We start from the raw sequence: 15395 nt of genomic DNA on the forward strand, positions 1-15395 counted from the left end.
TCTGTATCCAATTTTGAATGCTACATTTTAGGAAAAACATTGATAGCTATGAGAGTTCCTGGAAGATTGCAAGCAGGATGGCATAGGGCTTCAAATTCATGCCATATGAGAACAAGCTAAAAGAACTGAGAATATTTGGCCCAGAGGAAACTTAGAAAACTTTAAGGCTTGTTTTCAAAAACTTGGAAGTCTGAAATATGAGAGTGTGATTAAGTTTATTGTGCCTGACCCCAAAGGACAGAATTAGAAGCAAACTTAGATTTGACATAAGGAAAATCTTTCTACAAATCAAAACTATTTGAATGTTAAATGAGCAGCTCTGAAAATTCTGAAAATCTCTGAAAATTGTGGGATTCCTCTCACCTGAAATCTTTAAGCAAAGCTTGGATGGTCTCCTGAGTCAGGTATGTTCTAGATTAAAACCTTTGCCAGATAAGTGAAAAGGAATCCCCCTTTTAATTCTGAAATCCTTTTGATTCTATGATTCTTTTGCCAGAAAATCAGGCTCTAACCACTCTATGGAAGTCATAAGTGAAAGGTGCAGAGAATCTAACTAACTAGTAGCATTAACCAAATAACTAGACAAGAGTCCAGAAGATAAAACTTGGCAAGACTGGGATGGATTCTGAGGAATTTGCAAATATCCAAAAGATACTTTGCTCACAGTTCACTCTCTCCCACCATCTGCTTTGCAAAACTAGCTCAGGCACAGAGTTAGCCTTATAATTAGCATCAACTGATACTGGCAAATCCTAAATGAAAGTCAAATTGGTTTACAATGAAGCAATTGAATACAAGGGAGAGGGCACCTGGAACTGTACTCATTTGTATGTGTATATAAACTCACATATGTATCTATCAGTAACTATGCATACCTTCCTTGGTATATTTGGTGGAAAACTTGGAAAAGTTCTTCGGATTGTTTTTATAATGTTTAAAAGTCAGGGGAAAAAACAAAAAAAAAATATTCCTGTTAAGAAACAACTTGTACCAATAGAAACCAAAACTATAAATCCCTATACTTATAAAAATATAATCTTAGTGAACCAAAAATTTATCTTTCATTTGTATTCTCTAACATGTATATATCACCAGTCAAAACTTATCTATTCTTCCTTTGACATTTCTTTTTTATCCATAGTTTCTTATTTCTACTGCCAACTCACTAGAACATCTCATCTGTCAGGTCTGTATTTCTATAACAACCTACTTCATGGCCCTCTTGCTTACTGCTTCTTTTCTATCACTCTAACTTGTCATATCTGAGGCTTTCAGAATCAAACTATTCATTCTTAAGAGCAAAACAAAACCAAAAAACCAAGAAAACATTTTACAGTATTAAATTTCTGCTCACAATCTACAATGTTCTTCTAAGTCCAAATTTCTCTGCTTGACTTTCAAGGCCCTCTTTAGAATAACCTCATCTTGCCAATTTAACCATATTTCCTAATACTCTTTAACTCTTAATTTTCTGTTCCACTTAAACTGGGTTCCTCATCACCCTTTGAATTTGCTATGCTCATTCTGGCTTTCATGTTTTATCTCTTTTTTTCCTCTTTTATTTTTCAAGTTTTAATTTTATAAGATTTTATTCCCATTTTTTTTCTCTCTCACCCTCTCTCCTCTCTCTTCCCAAGATAGAAAGTACTCTGATATAGGTTATACATATGCCATCATATTATACATATTTCCACATTTGTCATGCTGTGAAATAAGAATCAGAATAAGGGAGAGAAAACACAAGGAAAAAAAAGTGAAAATAAAATGCTTTGATCTGTATTCAGACTCCATATTTCTTTCCCTGGCTATGAATAGCATTTTCCATCATGGGTATTTTGAAATTGTTTTAGATCACTCTGTTGTTGAGAAAAGTCTTAAATGACTGTATTGCTGAGAAAAGTCTATCAAAGTTGATAATCTTGCATATTTTGTATCTCTTGTTTTTAATCACCTTTGAACAATCAGCTCTCTCTTCCATCCAGTCAAATCTTATCTATAATAATCTACTTCAATTTCTCTTGCCTCCATGGAGTCTTTCTTAAATAATGTAGCTCTTGTTAATCTTTTCTGAACTTCTTCAATACTTATTATCTGTGCTACATAATTCCGTCCTATGTTATACAAAGATGCATGTATTTGAAAGAGCATTGTCATTATTATATTATAAGAAACGATCAGCAGGATGATTTCAGAAAGGCCTGGAAAGACTTACATGAACTGATAATGCTAAATGAAGTGAGTAAAACTAAGAGAACATTGTATACAGTGGCAACAAGATTTTGTGGTGATCAATTCTGATGGACCTGGATCTTTTGAACAATGAGGTGATTCAGACCAATTCCAATGGACTTGGGATGGAGATGTTTTTGTTTGCTTGCTTGATTTTTCTTTCTCATTTTTCCCTTTATGACATTATTTTTCTTGTGCAGCGTGATAGTTGTGAAAATGTATATGGAAGAATTGCATCTATTTAACATATGTTGGATTTCTTGCTGTCTAGCAGAGTAAAGGGGAGGGAGAAAAACTTGGAATACAGGGTTTTGCAAGGATGAACGTTGAAAACTATCTTTGCCTGTATTTTGAAAATAAAAAAGCTATTATTAAAAAAGAAAAATCATTAGCCTGTAAGAAATAATACATATGAGTAATTCAGAAAAACAAAGTAAGAGTTATATGAACTAATGCTGAATGAAGAAAGCAGATTGAGGAAAACAATATACAATAGTAATAATGAACATACAATGAACACTGACATGAAATGAGTGTTATGTAATTGTAAAGATCAATTTTGTGCTTAGAGAAGAGAAGAAGAAATATTTCTAATCCCTCTTCTCCTCTTTTTATGCTGACAAGAAAGACCCTAACTTTAGAACACAATATAATATACATTTGCTGTATTAGCTGGTTTTACTTGCTTGTTTTCTTGCTTGTTTTTCTTTGTTGTAAGAGGAGGCTTACTGTGTGTATTGAATGTGGCATATTCAGAAAGGATTTTGACATCATAATAAAAATCACAATAAAAGTTATTTTAAATTTAAATTTAACCACATAAATTTAACCACATTAAATTTAACCATATTCTGGTTTTGATATAATTATATGACTCTAAGAAAGACATTTAATCTTTCTGCTTTTCAGTTATTTTATCTGTGAAATGGGAATAAAACACATATGCTTAATTTGGTTATTATGTAAATACAAGTTTTTATTATGATAAAATATAATGTTCCTAATATATTTCATGTATTTGTTTTAGTTTTCTACTTATTGCATAATTCTGTATGCATCACAAGCTCTATTCATAGTTTTGAGCACATGGTAAAGCCTCAACAAATACTTGTTGGTTGTTTAAATTTATTTTTTTTAATTGAAAAAGGCACCTGCCACAGTGAAAGCATTATATTAGATCTTGGAGAAAAAACAAAATTTCTATGAAAAAAAAGCTTTCTGCCTTCATAGAGCTATACATTAATTGAGGAGTTTACAGTCTAGTAGGCACAAGGAAACTATTATACAGGTGACTAGAATACAAAATAATTCATGACAAATGAATTAGAAAGGTAGGAAAAAAAGGTGTTTATTGAGACACAATTGGAAATATTGATGACAGCTATTTCGGAGTTAAAATTGGGGCAGGGTGATTGACATTTTACTCCAGGATTCCAAAATTTAAAGGATATTGAAAGACTATATGCTTAGTCTTGAACAAAGAAACAACTAAGCTTAGTAATTAGTTAAGATCAATAAGAAAACAACAATATAATGTGCTTCCTCTTTTGTCCTGGTCTCACCCCAAGGTACACTCCTTTATGAATTTCACTCCCTCTCTCTTCCTTTATTAACTATATCTCCCTTCTAACTCTAAAAAATAAACAAAGAAACAAACAAAACAAAAACTTTTTCAGAAATAGCTTCCTAGTATCCTGGAAGCCTCTTTCATCTTGTCACAGTGTCTCAACCCTTATTCAATTTACCCTAATTTCTAATTATACTTTTGACTGTTTTTTTTTTTTTTTTTTGTATAGCCATAAAAGAGAATTTTCTGAAAATATCTCTGACAAAAAGAATTTAGTGGGGAACATAGGTGATACAAGAATAACATTATCAATAAAATTATTTTAAAATGAGTAGGATTTTATTTATTTCCCTCTATGTCTTTAAGCCAATGGAGCATGGCAGCAGGACTAATCACCAAGGCTCTCATGTCTATGTTTTTCCTTCTCAAAGGAGATATATTGAGTGATGAAATAATTTTCATGTTATTCTGTAATCAGTATTAAGTCTACTCTCAATCAATCAATAAATGTTTATTAAGTGATCATAATGTGCTAAGCACTTTGCTAAGTACTGGATCAAAGGAACTAGTAAAACTCAACCATGAAATATATTTGGCCATTCTTCCCTGACAGAAATGGAAATATGCTGTATGATGGAAATAGTGCCAAACTAGGAAGTCCTCAGACTTGATATTTCACTGCCTGTGAGACACTGAACAAGTTTTTTTTAACTACATTGAGACTCAGTTTCCTCCTTTTTAAAGTGAAAATATTGGACAAAATGACCACTAAGATTCTTGCTGACTCTGTCTGTGATCATATAATTTCTTTTCATCTAGTAGAAAGCTAGAAGAAAAGAATGGAATCAGGATGTTTTTCTCCTTTATACAGACAAGTCAGGATATATTTCTAATGCCTTCCCAAATGCAAAGAGTAAAATCAGACTTTGATTTCCCAAGCATTTCTCTAATAGCCAAATCACGGTTCTCTTTCAGAACAACCTGACTTCATGCTTCTTGTAAAGAACATAATTGCATTGGAGACACATTAAAAAGGGGAAAGAAATAGTTGTTATTTCACTGAACTTTGTAAAACAGGTGAGAAGACTGTGATAACTATGTGATCCACCTACTAACATAGTACAAATAGGAACTTTCACTTACTGTTCAAGACTATAAATAGAAGTTAGTGGTCACATTTCTATATGAATAAATGAATTAATCAATCAACGACAAAACATACACCATAATCAAAAGATTTTTCATGTTAAGATTAATTTAGTGTAATACAAGCCTAAATATTACATAAGCTCTTTTGACATTGAATTATACTGCTTAAACACAGAAACTGCATTTTGCAGTCAGAGAAAGGCAGACAAACAGGAACTAATGTTAGTAAATGTTCCCCATACTCTAGGTGATTGCAAATAAAAAAGCATTGATGTTCAGAATTTAGTCTTCAAAAGATAAAGATCACAAATTTAAATCTGGAAGAAATTTTGAATGGTATCGAGTACACACACAAACACACTCTTCCCCCCTATATTTTATAGATGAAGAACTAAGGCCCAGAGAGTGTCATGTCTTGCCCAATATCACAAAAGTAGTAAATTACAGTCAAAAATAAACCCTAGATACTTGCATTCCAGATGCATCATTCTTTCCACTAAATTCACATAACCCCAAGCCATTCTCATTGTGAAAAAAAAAAAAAAAACATACATGGAATGTGGGAATATCTTAGTCCTTATAGTCAGAACAGATCTCTATACTAGTACTAGATTCTACCTAGTAACTCCATAATTCCAGTAAGTTCTTTTTCCTCTTATTGTTCCCAAACAAGTCTCTATTAGATGAAAATAAAAAGTAAATTCCTAATTGTGTTGATTGAGGGAATTTCCTCACTGAGAATGATCTGTATAAATTAAATTCCAAGTCCATGCTAGGCAGATAAATTTTTTAAGGCACTATGCTTAATAATCACCTTATTTTCAAGGCATTACTGTTAATCAAGCAATCTATCTATTTCAATCAATCAACAAATATTTACTGCATAGCTAACTTTTGGTACAAGTGCCAAGAACAAAACAATCTCGATTTGCAAGTATATTGAAAAGCCTTGTGAACTTGATATGATAATGATGGAACCAACTACTAAAAAGGAGTCCACAGATTTAAGCCAGTGTGTTATACCCACCTTTCAATAGAAATTACCAAACCAGACTCTCCCATTATTCAGCCTGAAATATTCCCAGTCAGGGAAGACTTCAGCACAAGTTGGGATGGTGCTATCCAGGAAAGGACTCCAAATTTTCATTTATGTTTAGTATTGATTTCCTTTAAAAAGAGTTGACATGGGCCATTACTAGTACCAGGATAGTTAATGAGTAATGTTCTATCAGATAGGAATGATCACAATGTATCCATTGAACATTCCTTGCCTCAACTGTTCTTGGGTATTATCGGTTACTTTCTGTCCCTCAGCAGATTTTAAAGAGTTACAAATCTATAGTAATAACAACAATAATACAGATAATGATTATAATACCTAACATTTATATAGTGCTTAATATATTTCAGGCACTGTGCTAAGTGCTTTGCAATTGTCTGATTTGATCCTCATGACAATCCTGGGAGGTAAGTACTATTATCTCCATTTTTACAAATGAGAAAAATGAGGCAAATAGAGTTTAAGATTTGTCAGAAGTCACACAGTTAAGTGCCTAATGCTGGTTTTGAACTTAAGTCTTCCTGATTCCAGATCCAGTGGTCTATTTATTATACTATAACTAATAACTTTCAAGTAATTTAATTACACACTCTAGTAAGAATGACCTTGCTGTTTTAGACAACTTGACAAATGCTTCCAACTCTATCTTATACTATGTACAGTTTTATTTCTTTTGGTGGTAAAATGTTTTTTATAATACTCCTTCACATAAACTCTATATTCAAAACTCTGAGAAGTCCTAGATTTGGAAAATGTGACTGTATGAGAAACAAAAAGGACAGTCTTTCTTGGGCCTCATTTCCCATCTGCATATAGGGCAATGAACAAACAAGTATTATTATTAAGTCTTTTGTTATTTGTGTGGAACCATATTTCTATACTTATGGTGAATAACAGAAAGCTTTTTCTAAGTTAATATACACAAGTTACCCTTTTAAGACATATTTGTTTACAACCTAACAACAGTTTCCAAGGAAAAATCCAAATAACCACCATTTTCTTTCTACCTGGGAGCTTTTTTAATGGTACCTGGACTGTAATTCTTTATGATCCCTGACACCTTTCAATAAAGATGCTTCCAAATGACCATCAGAATATCAGCATGAAACCATTTCCACTTTTGCAATGGCCTCACCTTGTAAGTACTGTGTAGAATTACAGAATGCTATTACTAGAAGAGACCTCAAAAATATAAAATTCATTCATGTGATTTTATGGATGAGGATACTGAGGTTCAAAAGGGATGTAGTGATGAGCAAAATTGGCAGAAATAAGTAATAAACCTGAGATTAAAATACATGCCATGTAACACAATTAGGCATGCCACTTCTAATTATAATATTTATATCAATGGGTAGCAGTATCTATGTTAATGTAAGAAATATACTATAAAACAAATATGTGATACAATTTTCTCTCATTATAACACCCATGGTATTGGATCAAATTCAAGGAATATCAAGATACTTTTATAATGGATTAATATTTATTCCTTATTATGTACTTTATATACTTGTATAGGAGTAGTAGGGTTTATTGATGAGACTTAATCAGTTTTCAATACACTTGATGAAATTAAGACTGTCAGACTTTGAGTAGCCTATTTGGAGTTTGTAAGACATTACATTTTGAGTAGTCAATTTCATTATAAAAGTGTCAACAGAGACATTAGTGGAGAAAATGGATTTGCCCCTATATTTCCAGAGTTCCTTTACACATTCATTTTTCTAGGCAAATGAGAGAATCTGAGGCTTTTATGATAGAAAAACTAACAGATCAGTTGTGTTTGATTAGTAAAGAAGAGGGCTAGTCTCAACTTTTGAGAAAGATCCCCAGATCTTGAGGACTCACTTGTAGCTCTTATAGAGCCAGATAGACATTTGGATTCCTCTCCTACCCTCAGTTCCATAAACAATGGCATCTTGCAGTAGAATACATTGCTGTGAGAGACTTGTACTTGCACCTAGTCAGTAAGAGGAAAGAGAGCTTGACATCTTCTGTTGGGATACTGAAGCCTGGTAGATGACAAGCTTCAGAGACTTTAAGCAAAGGGCATTGGAGAGACTTCCTTTTAATCCTAAAGTTCCATCTCTCTGAAGGAACCTAAAAATGTTGAGCCAAAGATTTCAAACTAGAAACTAGAATCAATAAAGACTCATTCCAACCAAAGGGCTAATTTACCCTAAAAAGAGCACGCCCAAGAAGCCATTAATTTAGGCAAAACACTTACCCTAGCAAGGACTGACTTTGAGACATTATAAGAGGATATCAGGGATTCTGGACCAACAAAGGTGTAATTTGCTTCTCTTTGTATGGCTATGCCTTGGCTATTAGATTTATTCTATATATGTCTTTTTCTTTTCATAATCTCTATGTGTATTTGCTCCTCCTGCCAATGTTGGATGTTTTTGTAGAAGAATAGGTTACAAATTTTGAGTAGGGATGTTGTGTTTCTTATTACCATTCAATAAATGCCTTTGCTGTGATCTAATTATAAATTCTGGTTGTTTTCTGGAAGGTAGCTCACATCATGAGATTTTGATTTAGAAAGTAGACAACAAAGTAACAAGGGATAGTTATCTAATATGGGAACCAATATGTAAGTGCAAGTTGGGGGGGATTGTCCCCAAAGAGTTATACTTGTATATTATGCATGTGTGTAGTTGAAGCAATGGACATCTATAACAAAGCAACAAGTAGATGATATAGTTTTGACAAGTCAAGCCTATTTGCTCTAAGTCAAGAGTATACTGACAAGTGATTCTATCTGGGTCTCTGGGGAGGAAATGTATAGACAAAATACTGTTTAAGTTTCATTTGCATTATTAACATTTTTCTCTATTAGTTTTTAAAGTCTAGATCATCAACAAAACAATAAATCAAGTCCTGATTTAGCTTTTGCTAAATGCTCACATGAAATTTTAACAATCAGCTCACTCTAGCTAATTGGAACCAACTTTAACACCACTCCCTGGGACTTTCTCAGATGAACAGGCTGTTTTGCTTTTGGTTTATTTTCAGTTTGGGAATCTGATGAGTTTGAATGCAAATAACTCAGTTGCTCAAATAAATCATTTTTAATGTGCCTAAATAGCAAAAAAAAAAAAGATGTTTTTTCACATTGGCAAAATGAGAAGCTAATATATAAATAATGTTATATTTTCCATTGGTACAAGCTAAGGATGAAGAAATACAGCAAACATATTATTTTAATAAAAAAGACCAATATGACTTTCCTTCTTTACTTGAAACTTTTAATGATATGCAGAACTTTACTTTTTCATTTTCATAGATTTTATTTTAAGTTAATAGATTATTAATTGGTTAATAATTTCTGTTCCTGAGCAATCTGAGTCTGTCAGGTAAAAAAAAAAAAAAACTGATCTTTAAAAATTAGGATAGGATCCCATCTTTCCTTGGGCTTTAGTGTGATGATTGGACTATTATTATTAGAAAAGACTTTTATATGTGCACATGCATCTAAATGTATGTATAATTTAGGCATCTATAGCTAGTACGTGATAACAAGAATAAAGTGCTGAATTTGGAATGATGATGACATTAATTCAAATCATGTATCAGATAGATACTTACTACTTTTGTTACCATGGACAAGTCACTTAAACTGTCATTCCATTCTGAGTAAAATGGAGATAATAGTAGCACCTGCCTCATACAGTTGTTATGCAATCAAATAGGAAAACATTCTTGAAACTTTTTGCAAATCCTAAAGCTCTATATAAATAGTACTACATTTACACACATATATACATATATTCACATAATTGTGTATGTGAATGAATATAATTTTGCATATAAATGTGTGTATATACACATATACAGATATTTAGAAATTAGAGTTAGCTGCATATAAATATACTGCTATTGAAGAATTTTTAAAGCTATGTACAAAAGATGGAAGTAAAGTCAGATACCTGTGAATACGTTTTTGGTTTTTTTAAAGACTGAATAGTAATTTTAGAATAGTGTCAAAATCTCTAAAGCTCAGAATTCAAAGCTATAGAAAAATACTTTTGTAGACAGTTCTGGGATCCTTCATACTTCCAACAATTAAGTTTCCATATATCAATCACTATGCTAGACACTGAAAATACGAAATATGAAATAGCCCTTGTTCTCAAGGAGAAATGTGTTGGAAACTAATTTTGTTCTCCATCCCCTTTCTGTCTCTAGAGCTAGAAATAAAAATGCATATCAATAAACTCTACTGTAGCATTACTCATTATACTTGTGACTTTTCAAATGAAAAATAAAAATCCTTCCATGGTCACCACTAACCTATAAATGTTGTCTATCCCCCCTAGAATGTAATTTCCTTGGGGGTATCCTCATTTTTCATTTCTATCTCCAGACCCTAGTACATTGTTTGGCATGTAGCAAGCACTTAATAAATATTATTTCATTAATGCATTTATTCACATGATGTCTTCACAATCACCTACCAAAGAAATAGCTAATAAGGATCAGAGAGCCCTATGAGGAAACTAGGAGACCTAATGTCCAAACTATGTAACCATAAGAAACTAGGGGCCTAATGTCCAAACTACGTAACCACAAGAAACAAAAGGAACAAAAAAACATGTAAAAAGAAACATCCATCCCTTCTATCCTTTGATCACAAGGAAGTTGAGGGCAGAGGAAGGGTAGTAGAAAAGTTTTCTGCTTCTTTCTTGGGATTCTAACTGACTCCAGGGGCTCACATATTTTGAGATAATAGTTACACATTCTAGAATTTCTATTTTGTTTTTCTATCTTAAATAAAATATGAATCTATGATATAGTAAACTTCTTGAATGAATTAGCTAATTAGAATTTATATAGAGAATATCCTAAAAGTCTTGGCACAGTTTTAAGCTACTAAAACCTAAAGTTACTTAATCTACTAAAGCTTTAAATTGTACCAAGACTTTTGGGACATTGTGAATTCCTATGCATGCTTTCTCATATGTTATAAGTAGGGGCAATGAGCCTAGAGAGTAAAGAGATTTTCTAAATGTTCACCCTTTATATCACAAATAAATCTTTGATCCAAAGAATATACTTAAAATAATAAAATGTGTTTTTTAATAGAATATTGGGCCAAGAGGATTAAAGAAAAGACCATATGGCATAATACGGTAAAGAAACTCAAGCTCTAACACTAAAAGACCTGGGTTAAACACTTAGTATGGCTGTCTTTTTCCTGTATCACTTTGAACAGATGATCTTTTCTCTCCAAGTCTCAGCCTTCATAATGAAATTGAACTTCATGGCTGCCAATGGTTCTTCCAGGTCTAAATCCTACAATTCTAGGACTGCTACTCTAGCTATATTAGACAACAAGAGTGGAGACAACTACTCATGTTGACTTTGCTTGCATTTATCTATCAAAGGAAACAATTTGTTGATCTGGAAAGCTAGAACAAAGATGTATAATAAGGGAGCTGCTGTCCAAGATAAGCGAGAATGTGGTAAGATAGCAACTCACTGTCATCAATGAAATCAAATCACATGCCAAATGAATTTCTCTCCAGGATATTGAAAGAACTAGTGACTTCAAATGCCAAATTGCTGTGGGTCTAATTGGTGAATATGAATGCATAGTACTTGTCAGTGATATTTGAAAAAAAATGTGTAGAGGTCTTCAAGGGCTAGAGATAGACAAATATTCTTTTTTTTTTTCCTCACAAAAAAGAAGAGGATGGATTTTTCAAACTATAGGCTTTATTATCATCCAATAAAAGCCTAAAATTATAAAATAATGATTTCCAATCATTTTGAGAATGGTTTCTTGTTTTAAAAAATATTAAATGATAATGATGTTTAACACTTTTACAAAGCTTTACAGTTTGTTAAGCATTTTGAATGGCATGTCATTTGATCATGGGGACAGAAAATGAATGTATACACACTTCTAAGTTTCATCTGTATTGTTAACACTTTTTAAGTCTGAACAGTAAACAAAACAATAATTCAATCCTACAAGATAATATTATTGTGTCCATTTTATAGCTAAGTAAATTGAAACAGACAGAAATTAAGGAATCTTAATTACTATTAATAATAATTATATGAGTATGGATTTATGTTATCCTGACTCAAGTCTAACACTAATTCCATATAATAATAGTTATGCAATGGTTGAAAAGATAAATGACAAAAAACATAGATTCAATAACACCTAACTAAAGTTGTACTTTATTAATCATAGCAATACCTATATACATTTGAAAAATAGTTATATGTTTATCTGTAGAGGTTTTCCAAAAGTCTTAAGGATTTAGGGCAGGGGGCTTACTCTGTAGCTCAAGATATAAGTCTACAGGAAAGTTTTGCTTCTTTACTGTCTGGAATCACATTTAATATGCTATTGGAGTGAAATAAAGATAAAAGGTGTAAATGCTTACACTGAAAATAGCTCTGGCAAGTGGGCTAGACCTGGTTCTGGCACATTTCTGATTTCCCATCATTAGAGGTCTCCAAGTAATGTCTGGATAATCATTCCTCATGGTTTTTACAAAGGAGATGCCTGCTCAAAACTAGTTTTCTACAGCCACAGAAATCCTTTTGAATGCTTAAATTTCTGTGCTTCTGAGGCACATAGATGATAATATACTTGCCATGTGTCCCACAATAATAGCAGCCAGGACAAGAATCTGCATATTCAGGCCAGCATTGTTTTAGTTTTTTGTTTGTTTGTTTGTTTTGTTTTGTTTTCTAAACACATTTCCATATATGTGATATTTTGCAAGAAAAATCAAACCAAAAGGAAAAAAAAAACATGACAAAGACAAAGTAAACAAACAATAATAACAATAAAAGATAAAAGTACTATGCTTCAACCTACATTCAGTCTCCAGAGTTCTTCTGAATGTCTATGTCATTTTCCATTCTCAGTCTATTGGAATTGTCTTGGATCACTGTATTGCTGAGAAGAGGTGAGTCTTTAGTTGATCATTGCATAATCTTGTCATTACTGTGTACAATGTTCTCCTGATTCTACTCACTTCACTCAGCATCGGTTCATGGAAGGCTTTCCAGGCTTTTCAGAAATCAGCCAGCTCATCATTTCTTAGAGAATGATATTATTCCATTACATTTATTTACCATAATGTATTCAGCCATTCCCCAATTGATGGGCAATTCCTTGGTGCATGATTTTTTATTTGCAGATGATTGTGTACTCAATGAAGCCTCCAAAATTGAGTTGCAACAACTCAATTGATTCTCTGCTGCTTGTGAGAATTTTGGTCAAGTTAGCATTTTTTCCATTTCACTTTTGGGTTCCAGCATTTTTCACTCTATTTATTTATATTTAACAATTCCATCAAAAACTCATGATTATTTTGCAAAGTACCACAATATCTATTAAAGGACAGCAACAAAACTTCTCTTGAATAAATATGGTTAACTCTGGACTTATAGCTTACCTGCACTTTCTTATTTTATTTGTTTCCTGTTTTTAGCTTCTGACCTCCAGTGTTTGACAGACCATCTATTTTGTATTATAAATTCTGCACTCATGATCAAGACCCTAAGATGTCAGTGTTATTAATAATCATTCTTCAGTCATGATCAAGACCCTAAGATGTCAGTATTATTAATAGTCATACTGGAAACATTTTTCTTGGTCCAACAGCCATCTCGTCAGTCTATAACATGGAATATGTTTAACACTAAGTATATCCTATGTGTCCAGTTTGGGACTAAGGAAAAAGCACTCATTTACTTGGCAGCCCCCAGGTTGTTGAAAATTATAAGATTGTGGTAAAACAATGACAGACAGAATTGAGAGGAAGTATTGCATAGTGGCTAACACTCAAGGAAAACTAAAATAAAATTCTTTTACTAATCAGGGTTTCTTAATCGTTTTTTTTTTTTTTTTTTGCATCATGAACTCCTACTGAAGTATGGTAGAACCTCTGGATCCCTTCTTAGAGTAGTTTTCTAAATGTATAAAATAAAATACATAAGATAACTAATGAAACCAATGACATTAAAGTATAATTTTAAAAAATACTTTTAGAAGTTCATGGACTCCAGGTTAAGAATCCCTTCAATTACTTATGATTGGCAGAAATAGGGTTATTGAATTAATTACTTATATGATATTGGTTAAAGATAATAATGAATGATTGATGCAACTTTTATGATTGTTTTAATAGTTAAATATAAAAGATTAAAAGAAATTAAATATCTTTTGTAGTAAAGTCAAAACTTTAATCACCACTATAGCATATACTCTCTTGATTCCTTCCTTTTCAAGGTTTGAGGTACTCCAAGAAACAAATTATGTGTAGATTTTGAATTGAGACTGAAAAAGGCAAGGGATAACTGATAGTGTTGGGACAGAATCTCCAGAATTTAATGAAAGAACTAATGTAGACTCTAATCTTGAGTTTGTATTGTAGTGAGTCAGTGGTAAACTTCTTCAGATCCTTTCAGTAAGCTGAACTTTTATCAATAATATTGCAATAATGTCAGGCCATGAAGTGTTGTTTCCTTATCCCATCCATCCAAAAGGGCAGAGGGTGGGCTACTACTTCACAATTCAGCAGGTTCTGGCACCATTTCATTATTCTACCTTTTATCACATTTCATAAGAGAATCCAGAATGGGTGAGGCAGTGGAAAAATTCAGAGTCCCTTACATGTGTAATGCTAGAATGAGGACAAGAGAACAGGTTAAAAAATTAGGTTTTCTTAGAAAGAAGATTATTTTGTGCAAAAATGTTTGTGGCAGCCCTTTTGGTAGTGGCAAGAAAGTGGAGATTGAGTGGATGCCCATCAGGTGGAAAATGTTATGGTATATGAATGTTATGGAATATTATTGTTCTGTAAGAAAGGACCAGCAGGATGATTTCAGAGAAGCTTGGAGAGAATTACATGAACAGATGCTGAGTGAAATGAGCAGAACCAGGAGATCATTATACACAGCAACAACAAGACTATACAATAATTAATTCTGATGGACATGACTATCCTCAACAATGAAGTGATTCAAAATAGTTCTTTGTTCAGTGATGAAGAGAGCCATGTATACCTAGAGAGAGAATTGTAGGAACTGAGTGTTGAACACAACATAGCTTTCTCACTCTCTCTTGTTGTCTTCTTGTATTTTGTTTTCTTTCACAGTTTTTTTTACTTCCTTCTTGACCTGATTTTTCTTGTACAGCAAAATAACTCTATAAATATGTGTGTGTGTGTATATATATATATATATATATATATATATATATGTATATATATATAGGATTTAACATATATTTAAATATATTTAATATGTATTGGACTACCTGCCATCTAGGGGAAGGAATGGGGGAATGAAGGGAAAAGTTGGAACAAAAGTCTTTGCAAGGGTCAGTGCTGAAAAATTACCCATGCATATATT

The 15395-nt window shown here is 32.4% G+C and overlaps 1 long non-coding RNA gene across 2 annotated transcripts in view; it reads left to right on the forward strand.

The window, feature by feature from the left end:
- Positions 1–15395, forward strand: part of LOC116422463 — a 94293-nt gene that overhangs the window by 23234 nt on the left and 55664 nt on the right. The gene's annotated exons all lie outside the window — the stretch shown is intronic.

Source organism: Sarcophilus harrisii, chromosome 3, assembly GCF_902635505.1.
Source record: "Sarcophilus harrisii chromosome 3, mSarHar1.11, whole genome shotgun sequence".
In the NCBI taxonomy this organism is placed as follows: domain Eukaryota; kingdom Metazoa; phylum Chordata; class Mammalia; order Dasyuromorphia; family Dasyuridae; genus Sarcophilus; species Sarcophilus harrisii.